Genomic DNA, 11,009 nt, shown 5'->3' with positions numbered 1-11,009 from the left:
TTGGCTCAAGAATCATAAAAGAAGGTTTGTAATGTCTCTTGCAGCGGTCTCTCCGCGATATTTTTAGAAATTTTATAAATTTTATAAATTATATAACTCAGTACATATCTCGAAATATCTCTTCTTATCTTACCGATTATCAATGCAAAGTAGTTTCAAGCCCAATTATTCCTTGGAGCGTCCATTTACTCCATGGAATAGCTGCTCTGCTATGTTTTCTCTTATGAAAAGAATAGAGGACTTCTTGCCTATGAGTCGTGAAAGAAGGATGTATATGTATGTATTGTTGAGCTAGTCGCCATCTTGATGAGATTCTGTATGAGAAGGAATTTAATACATGAACTAAACTAAAGTAAGTGTGTTCGCGTATTATTTAACTGATTATTATTAACAGTGTCTGCTTACTACGCTGTGTTGCACGGGATCAGTGGGGAACGTCTGATTTACACTGGACGAACCTGCCGTTTTGTATGCTCAAGATATCCAGTTACTTCAAATAAATAGGCTAACACGGTCTTACCAGCAGATCAGCAGATCTCCGGTCTTCCCCATGTAATCACCGAAAGTTAATAATTATTACAAATGTTTTCAGGAGATCGACTGACAATTTTCGTCGCACCGAGACTTCGAAGTGGCTTCACTGCCTTATGGAATTTAAGTTAAGCTCAATTTAATCAGGATAGAGCAGTATTGAACTGTGTGAATGTGATAAGCCTGCTTTGTGAATGAAAATTCCCTTAACATACGCATGTTTTTACTATCCTGATCAGTGAAACTAAATCAGGCCGGTGTGAGAGAGGTTTTTTAAATTTTAGATCCCACACAAAATTTATTAAAGGTTGTACACATGGAAGAATCCTGGAGATACTAGAAGGTATCAGATAGGTTATATAATGGTAAGACAGAGATTTAGGAACCAGGTTTTAAATTGTAAGACATTTCCAGGGGCAGATGTGGACTCTGACCACAATCTATTGGTTATGAACTGTAGATTAAAACTGAAGAAACTGCAAAAAAGGGGGAATTTAAGGAGATGGGACCTGGATAAACTGACTAAACCAGAGGTTGTACATAGTTACAGGGAGAGCATAAGGGAACAATTGACAGGAATGGGGGAAAGAAATACAGTAGAAGAAGAATGGGTAGCTCTGAGGGATGAAGTAGTGAAGGCAGCAGAGGATCAAGTACGTAAAAAGACGAGGGCTAGTAGAAATCCTTGGGTAACAAAAGAAATATTGAATTTAATTGATGAAAGGAGAAAATATAAAAACGCAGTAAATGAAGCAGGCAAGAAAGAATACAAACGTCTCAAAAATGAGATCGACAGGAAGTGCAAAATGGCTGAGCAGGGATGGCTAGAGGACAAATGTAAGGATGCAGGAGCTTATCTCACTAGGGGTAAGATAGATACTGCCTACAGGAAAATTAAAGAGACCTCTGGTGAAAAGAGAGCCCCTTGTATGAATATCAAGAGCTCAGATGGAAACCCAGTTCTAAGCAAAGAAGGGAAAGCAGAAAGGGGGAAGGAGTATATAGAGGGTCTATACAAGGGTTATGTACTTGAGGACAATATTATGGAAATGGAGGAGGATGTAGATGAAGATGAAATGGGAGATACGATATTGCGTGAAGAGTTTTACAGAGCACTGAAAGACCTGAGTCGAAACAAGGCCCCGGGAGTAGACAACATTCCATTGGAACTACTGACGGCCTTGGGAGAGCCAGTCCTGACAAAACTCTATCTGGTGAGCAAGATTTATGAGACAGGTGAAATACCCTCAGACTTCAAGAAGAATATAATAATTCCAATCCCAAAGAAAGCAGGTGTTCGCAGATGTGAAAATTACAGAACTATCAGTTTAATAAGTCACGGCTGCAAAATACTAACGCAGATTCTTTACAGACGAATGGAAAAACTGGTGGAAGCCGACCTCGGGGAAGATCAGTTGGGATTCCGTAGAAATGTTGGAACACGTGAGGCAATACTGACCTTACGACTTATCTTAGAAGAAAGATTAAGGAAAGGCAAACCTACGTTTCTAGCATTTGTAGACTTAGAGAAAGCTTTTGACAATGTTGACTGGAATACTCTCTTTCAAATTCTGAAGGTGACAGGGGTAAAATACAGGGAGCGAAAGGCTATTTACAATTTGTACAGGAACCAGATCGCAGTTCTAAGAGTCGAGGGGCATGAAAAGGAAGCAGCGGTTGGGAAGGGAGTGAGACAGGATTGTAGCCTCTCCCCGAAGTTATTCAATCTGTATATTGAGCAAGCAGTAAAGGAAACAAAAGAAAAATTCGGAGTAGGTATTAAAATGCATGGAGAAGAAATAAAAACTTTGAGGTTCGCCGATGACATTATAATTCTGTCAGAGACAGCAAAGGACTTGGAAGAGCAGTTGAACGGAATGTACAGTGTCTTGAAAGGAGGATATAAGATGAACATCAACAAAAGCAAAACGAGGATAATGGAATGTGGTCAAATTAAGTCGGATGATGCTGAGGGAATGAGATTAGGAAATGAGACACTTAAAGTAGTGAAGGAGTTTTGCTATTTGGGGAGCAAAATAACTGATGATGGTCGAAGTAGAGAGGATATAAAATGTAGACTGGCAATGGCAAGGAAAGTGTTTCTGAAAAAGAGAAATTTGTTAACATCGAGTATAGATATAAGTGTCAGGAAGTCGTTTCTGAAAGTATTTGTATGGAGTATAGCCATGTATGGAAGTGAAACATGGTCGCTATATAGTTTGGACAAGAAGAGAATAGAAGCTTTCGAAATGTGGTGCTACAGAAGAATGCTGAAGATTAGATGGGTAGATCACATAACTAATGAGGAGGTGTTGAATAGGATTGGGGAGAAGAGGAGTTTGTGGCACAAGTTGACAAGAAGAAGGGACCGGTTGGTAGGACATGTTCTGAGGCATCAAGGGATCACCAATTTAGTATTGGAGGGCAGCGTGGAGGGTAAAAATCGTAGAGGGCGACCAAGAGATGAATACACTAAACAGATTCAGAAGGATGTAGGTTGCAGTAAGTACTGGGAGATGAAGAAGCTTGCACAGGATAGAGTAGCATGGAGAGCTGCATGAAACCAGTCTCAGGATTGAAGACCACAACAACAACAACAACAGATCCGAAACATAAGGGGTAGCTTTTCCACTTGGTGTCCATTGCGTGGATCTTTTACTTCATTAATGATAATCTGCTTTCAAACTTAATCAGTGAAGAACAATCACATCATAATAACATACATAGAATTACACAGTATAAACTACTTACAATCGATATTTGTGTTACAACCTTCTTCCAGATCTAAAGAAAAATTCAGTGTGTTAGGTAAATGTCATAGACAGTAATATACAATGAGGTGACAAAAATCATGAGATACTTCTTAATATCTGGTCGGGCCTCGTTCTGCCTGGTGCAGTGCAGCAGCTCGGCGTGGCATGGACTCAAGAAGTCGTTGCAAGTCCCCTCCATAAATATTGAGCCATGCTGCCTCTCTAGCCGTCCATAATTGCGAAAGTATTGTGGGTGCAGAATTTTGTGCACAAACTGATCTCTCGATTATGTCCCATAAATCTTTGATGGGATTCACGTCGGGCGATACAGGTGACCAAACCATTCGCTCGAACAGTCGAGAATGTTCTTCAAATAAGTCACGAGCGACTGTGAACCGCTGACGAGGCGCATCGTCATCCATAAAAATTCCATGGCTATTTGGAAACGTCAAGTCCATGATGGCTGCAAATGGCCTCCACGTAGCCGAACATAGTCATTTTCGGTCAATGATCGGTTCAGTTGGACCAGGGGGCCCAGTCCATCTGTGTAAACACAGCCCACACAGTTGTGGTGCCAAAACCTGCTTGCTCAGTGCCTTATTGACAATGTGTGTCCATGGCTTCGTGGGGTCTGCACCACACTCTAAACGTACCGTCAGCTCTTACCAACTGAAATCTGGACTCATCTGACATGGCCATTGTTTTGTAATCGAGTCCAACCGAGGTGGTCACCAGCCCAGCAGAGGCGCTGCAGGAGATGTCGTGGGCACTCGCTTCTGTTCTCTGTAACGCCAAATTTCGCCACACTGTCCTAACGGATACGCCCCCCACTGGTTTCTGCGGTTATTTCACGCAGTGCTGTTTGTCTGTCAGCACTGACAACTCTACGCAGATGCCGCTGCACTCGGTCGTTAAGTTAAGGCCACTGCGTTGTCTGTGGTTAGAGGTAAGCCTGAAATATGATATTACGGCACGGTCTTGACACTATAGACTTCGGAATATTGGATTTCCTGACGATTTCCGAAATGGAATGTGTCTTACATCTAGCTCCAAATACCATTCCGCGTTCAAAGTTTGTTAATTCCCGTCGAGCGGCCTCAATCACGTAGGCAACCTTTTGTCGTGTCCTGACATAGGTGCGAGAGGGAAAAAAGGGGTTACTGGTCAGTCTGCGCTCCCGAGCGGTACAGAGCAGAAGGCAGAAGTACAATTCACAGTGAAGGCATTTGATTGTTTTCTTGTATCTGAGCCAACACTGGTACAGACATTTACTAGAAATGCAGGTGGTGAGACTCGGTAGGGAACTGGTTGTGGAGACTCTTGGACAAACAAGGGCCGCGCGGGATTAACCGAGCGGTCTGAGGCGCTGCAGTCATGGACTGTGCGGCTGGTCCCGGCGGAAGTTCGAGTCCTCCCTCGGGCATGGGTGTGTGTGTTTGTTCTTAGGATAATTTACGTTAAGTAGTGGGTAAGCTTAGGGACTGATGACCTTAGCAGTTAAGTCTCATAAGATTTCAAACACATTTGAACATTCGACAAACAGGGTTTTGAAGTAGTTGTTTATTCCAGACAGGACTAACTGATACACTGGAGGCTAGTTCTAGGGTTAGAAAAAGCATGAATAACACTGTTACAACAGAAGCCAGTGCAGAAGTCCACAGGAGTGGATGCTAACCACAGTAGCAAACACTATCAGCATATTAAGGCAACAATTTAGTTGCAAAAGAAAACATACTGAATGTGACACTGTTCACTGAGGCACTCCAGTGAGAGAGCAGACTTACGCAGAGCTGGACCGAGGCTGGAGTCGACGGACGCGGATTCGTCGCCCAGATCGTGCGACTGAGAACTCCTCCAAAATGCGGAATCTAGGGGTTTTAAAGAGTCCCGTGGGGGCACTGTTTTTCCCACTTAAAGTCACCCAGCCAATCCCGCAGATCTCTTGCAGGCGCCTGCCAATCACGGTTTAGTTAGGTCCCCTCTACTGCTCCTAAGGCGGGGATGTTAACGCAGTTGCACTGCCTAAGTCCGTATTTGGTATCAACATTGTTCATCTGAAACCTAAACGTAACCGCTCTCCCAAATAATGCTTGCAACATTTTTGTTATACGTCATTTAGCCCCACCCCTCGGGCTCCCCGGAGTAGGGACTGCTGGGACAACAGTTTTTTCAAACCCTTGTGAGCCCACTGACGTTGCTGTTCTCAGGGCTGGTATCAAGCTGGCTCTATACGCTAATACGTGCCTGTTGGTTACAAAGTTCTACGGTGGCAACCTACCACAGTGTCTAGGCGACATATGAAGTTACATGTTAATTCCTTGAAGAGTAACTAGCGCCCTGGGACCGCGCCTGGGGGCGTCTGCATTTCCGCAAGGCTCTCCCCTTACGGTTTACTTCATGTAACAATATCTCTCCTAGTTTTGTCTGCCCTTAGCATCGTCTCTGCTTCCGCACCTTGGAACGCCTGTCCTCCTTTCTCACAGCTTCAAGATAACACTACAGTAGCAAGGAATAGTCAATATATTACACTTTTCACATGAATCACCTGAGTGAAAATGGCAGCTCCAGCAATGCATTGCCCTTGTATACCTTGTGTAAGTGACACTGCTGCCATCTCTATTTGTGCATATCGCTGCCCCATGACTTTCGTCACCTCATTGTGTGGTCTAATATGCACGAAACGCAAATTCATAGCTACTCAGCTATTTTAGGAAGGGGCAGGCGAATGCAGGACCACCTGATGCCGTAAGTTTATCGCTGTGAGTGATACAACAGCTTCCTGGGTTCCACATGACTTGATTTCGTCACAACTGTTAATCCTGTAATCATCTGTCCGCATCTCCAGACTGGGGTGTTATTCCCACCAACATGTTGTTATGGCAAGTAAAATGTGTTCCAGCACTTCATCTATCAGTCATTTGTATACTCAGTAGCGGTTGTTACCGCAGAACACCACTTTGTCGAAACTTCAAAACTCTGCACAGGTTCCAATAGTATAGATAAGTGTATAACAAAACACTTCCTGGCTGCTATAACGAAGGTCAGTGCCGGATTTCCGCTTTCACAGGGTCGGGAACTATTTCCAGCCTGAAGATATTGGGCAGGTATTTCCTTAAACCAGCTAAATGGCTGCTTTCGAAGGATTTCCGCAAGGTGGCCGGTATTCCCTAACACCCTTCGGAGAAGAATCTTCCGCAAGTGTTGGCAGGAAGCTGCATCTTACAGCAAGTACTATGACGCTTAGCAGGAAATGATCAATTAAAATTTCTGAATTCCACTAAGGAGGCTGACTGGTCAAAAGCATTGTGGTTAAAATACACTGTGTTCACATGAAGACTCCCTGATTTCCAAATACAATCAAAAGAAACTATGAGACACCGAGGATCCGCCTCCTTAGCTGAGTGTTTCAGCGTGGTTCACTGTCATGTGGGGGGTACCGAGTTCGTTTCCCCACAGCGGCAGGGATTTTTCCTTTGTGGGAGGCCTGGAAATGTGTGCACTCAACCTCGTGATGTCATTTGGGGAGCTATTTGACTCAGCAGCAGCGGGATCAGGTTTGTTAGGATGAGGTGCTGACTCCACGTCCCTCTGTATAGCATTTCGATGACGCAATCGACACGGTGGTCGGTCGGTTCCTCTTCGCCAATTTATGAACAGAACGGCGGTGCCTTTCCTTTACCATCAGACGTGGGTATTTGCGATTTGCGGCGTGTATAAAGCACCTCAAAAAGTTTGGTGTAGATTATTTTTCTAAACGATTCCGTTTTTTGGTTTCAGGTAGTAAATAATTACCAGAAAGGACTACACCTCAACGAAACCCAATGTTTTTTAAAGGAACACACCGAGATTTGACTGTTTTATTGTTTAAGTACAACGCAAGTTTCGGCCTTTTATGCCATTTTCAAGTACCTGATTTTACATCTTTAACATACGAGTATATTGCAGGACACTTAACGTGTTGCCATAAATTAAGAAATAAATTGGCTCCCCACGAAATGCCAGATGCAAAATCACCATCTTCTAACTGATCAGTAAATAATTGTAGGAACACGTCATATTTAGTAAATACAGGCTTACGTTGGTAAATAAAAGATCTTTTGAAGATGTTGGTGCTTTTACATCTGGTATTTCCTGGGGAGCCAACTTTTTTCTTAATTTACGGCCACCTCTGAGTTTGGGAACATGTTAAGTGTCCTGAAATATATGTTAAAGACATAAAATGAAATACTTGAAAATGGTGTTAAAAGCCGAAACCTGGATTGTACTTAAATAAACAATACAACGGTCAAATGGTGGTGTGTTGCATTAAAAAATACTGTATGACTGTTGCTCGGCAACATCATAGAGAGTCCAATGTGTGCCGTGGTATGCTGGAACGAAATCACCCATTACCGTCCAAGGAAATTTCCGTCGTCACCGACTGCTCTCGAAGGAAACTTCCAGCGACAATTTCAAAGGGAGCCATCAGACGTTAAGACTATTAAGGCTCTGTAAGACAAGCTTCTCCGCACTGGGAGTGTGAACAGATAGTTTCTGGCAGAAAACACTCGTGTCGTGAAATAACCGGTACAATATAACTTCCGCACCATTTCAGTGCAGTAATTTGTTCATTGTAAATAAGTATTGTAGTAGTTGTATTATATGTTTATTACCTCATAGATAAAGAAAACCTTTTATTTTTAAAAAAATCTTAAATTCAGTGCATTAATGCGATCTTAGTAAATGAGTGTTGTAAAATGATCCTTTCATATAGTGTTGAGAGACACCCACATGCCTTGCTCATACTGTGGCATCAAGCAGTCAGGCCTGCAAGATGAGTGGTCTGCCAAGCGAGTGGATTCATTCTTATTTATCGAGTAACATGAACTCTCGTACTCACAATTCAGTTACAAATTATCCTCCTGTATGAATAATACGCAACGGAAACGCACATCTATCAGTGATTTACAGAACTCTGACTGTTCACTATGCACTGGCAATACCACATTTTCTTTTTGTCTTTTATTTAACGGCTTTTATCAACACTTGGCCACTGCACTGAATATGAATAGCGCACACATTATAAATTCGGGACATCATGACAACATACAATTCGTAGGAAAAGTCCACCAATCTTTTTCTTTTCACTACCTTATTTATTCCGATAAATTCTATAACCTAAACACACAAATTCTATAACCTACAACAATAACACATGAGAAATTCCGCCCAGTGGGCATGGCTTTACATTGGTGAATCTCTATATTATGGTCTCGTAATTATTTAACGCTACAGTGCACTTTATGGATAGGGTGGTGGATCTTTTATTATTTCTCACACTTCGACTCTCACAATCATCACCACGAAACTATCCTCCAGACTGAGCAGTACCGAAGGAACAAGCATAACCCACTAATCTTTTGAAACTACCTTGCTACTCTCCCATGCAAACCACACATACCCAAATTACATGACATACACCACACTACAACATGAAATACTACACAGAGAATGGTCACAACATTATCACTTTCAGCTTTCCCACTTCAATTAATATTTATCCCAGTTTCACACGACACTGCCCCACTTCGTAATTCTACTTTCCTACTATGAACTCTGGAGATATATGCACGTCTTCCTGTGCAATGCAAGCCAAGTGGCGTTGCTGGATAGACGGCCGACTCACCTTGCTTCTCTCTCAGAGTTTGAATCTAGCGTCACACGGAATCATATCACGCAAAGTAATATTAAGAACGTGTTCATCACACATGCGAGTCCTCAACTGATACTATGGACGAGTACTTCTCTTTATCCTTTGTCTCATACACAGATTGAGACTCTCACAGTACTCACCACGTGGAAGTACTCGTCTCTAATTTCAAGTCCTGCACACGCCATTTCTTAAATATTTCAACTTATGGTACATACGCTATTTCTTAAATATTTCAACTTATTGTACACACGCTAGTAATTCAGCTTAACTTAAGCACATGGAAGTATTTCAACTTATTGCTACACGTGGTTTCATTGTGACCGTTGGTCACTTCCGAAGGTTACTACAATCCCATTAATATTACCTGCCTGACATTTAATTCTCCCCACAAAAGTTCCTGAAATAGAGAAATTATTATTTCAAACTACTCTTAAATATTCCTCATGCATACCATGTCTCCACTCTTTCGTCATTACGGAGCACAACTAAAACAGGTCTTAACAGCACAAGATCCAGCGGCAGAGTGCTGAAACATGGCCGTTCTCTAGGTCATCTCGCTCCTCTGTCGAGGTGGGGGAAGACCATCCTACCGTATTGGTCAGCCACATTTCAGGCGCTCAAAGCTCAGGTAAATTTCATCTCTTTGGTCCCACCAAAGGTGGCCAAAGGATCGACTCAAAGATGATCATATATTCACATTCACTATCTGCGGTTAGCAGACGACCATACATTCATTCATTTCACAGACCTCACCAAACTGGATATAGGGATTTACTTTGTGGGAGTGCACATGTGATCAATTAAATGAATAAATTGTCATTCTTTCCCACACTGGTATCCGGCTTCGCTGTATTAATTGAAAGTGAGTTATTTTACAAAAAAAAATGTGTTGTTCTGACAAAAATAATGAAGTAAGTTGTACCTATTTTCAATGTCGGGCGGTACTGTACCCTTTCAGTGTTCATTAAAAAATTGGAGATCATTCCATTTGGGACCAGTGGAAGGTACATTAGCTTATTTGTTTTAGTTGTAAATATTTGTCATGTATTACTGTTTTGTGCCGGCCGGTGTGGCCGTGCGGTTAAAGGCGCTTCAGTCTGGAACCGCGTGACCGCTACGGTCGCAGGTTCGAATCCTGCCTCGGGCATGGATGTGTGTGAGGTCCTTAGGTTAGTTCTAAGTTCTAGGCGACTGATGACCTCAGAAGTTAAGTCGCATAGTGCTCAGAGCCGGCCATTACTGTTTTTCTGACATTTCCTACATCCTGGAGGAACACTTCACTACGGATCAGTTGGAATGAAAGTAAATCTAATCTATAAATCTGAAAGAGAAATCTCCCAAGGAAGCCCATCAACGTCAGTTCGAAGAGCATCGCGAGACCTAAACACTCCTCCATGAAGAGTTCAGAAGGTCTGCAAGAATAACTTCACTTGCACGTTTACTTTTAGTAAAAGGACTAGAAACCATCGGCGTCAACACAACTTATCGTCTCTGGACCGCGTGGCTGCAGCACATCAACCCTGGAGTGAACATATAGCAATAAATAATTCGCTGTGGCGCTGCAGTTACTTTCTAAACACTGCAGAGGCCGGGAATGTGACCTCTGCTGTTGCAGTGTGCAGCTTGGGTGGGTGGGTGGCTGTTACACGCTTGGTGAAGCCTCAGCGAGGCCGTATTGACAACGGAAACACTGTGAGAACTGAGTTACTGCCGCCGCAGCCGGATGACGTCGTCAGTAACTTCCGATGTTTCGACAGGCGCACGCCCTACAATTTTCAAAGCACAATTTCAGACAGTAAACGCTGTGCAGCGGAATTTAAAACCTCGGTTTTCAGAGAAACTCCGGGAAGATAACACCCACGCAAACTGTAAACACTAGCGCCATGACAAACCAAAGATAGCCGACGTCAGAAGTTATCGCGTGTGAAATTAATAAACAGACAGGTGTGGGAGTTTTAACTCCGTCCCTCTCGATTCCATGCAGAATTTAAACAAAAACCACCACCTCTATTTACAAGGTTACATGCTAATTT

This window comes from Schistocerca piceifrons, chromosome 8 (genome assembly GCF_021461385.2).
Source record: "Schistocerca piceifrons isolate TAMUIC-IGC-003096 chromosome 8, iqSchPice1.1, whole genome shotgun sequence".
In the NCBI taxonomy this organism is placed as follows: domain Eukaryota; kingdom Metazoa; phylum Arthropoda; class Insecta; order Orthoptera; family Acrididae; genus Schistocerca; species Schistocerca piceifrons.
Note: the sequence above shows the minus strand (reverse complement) of the source record.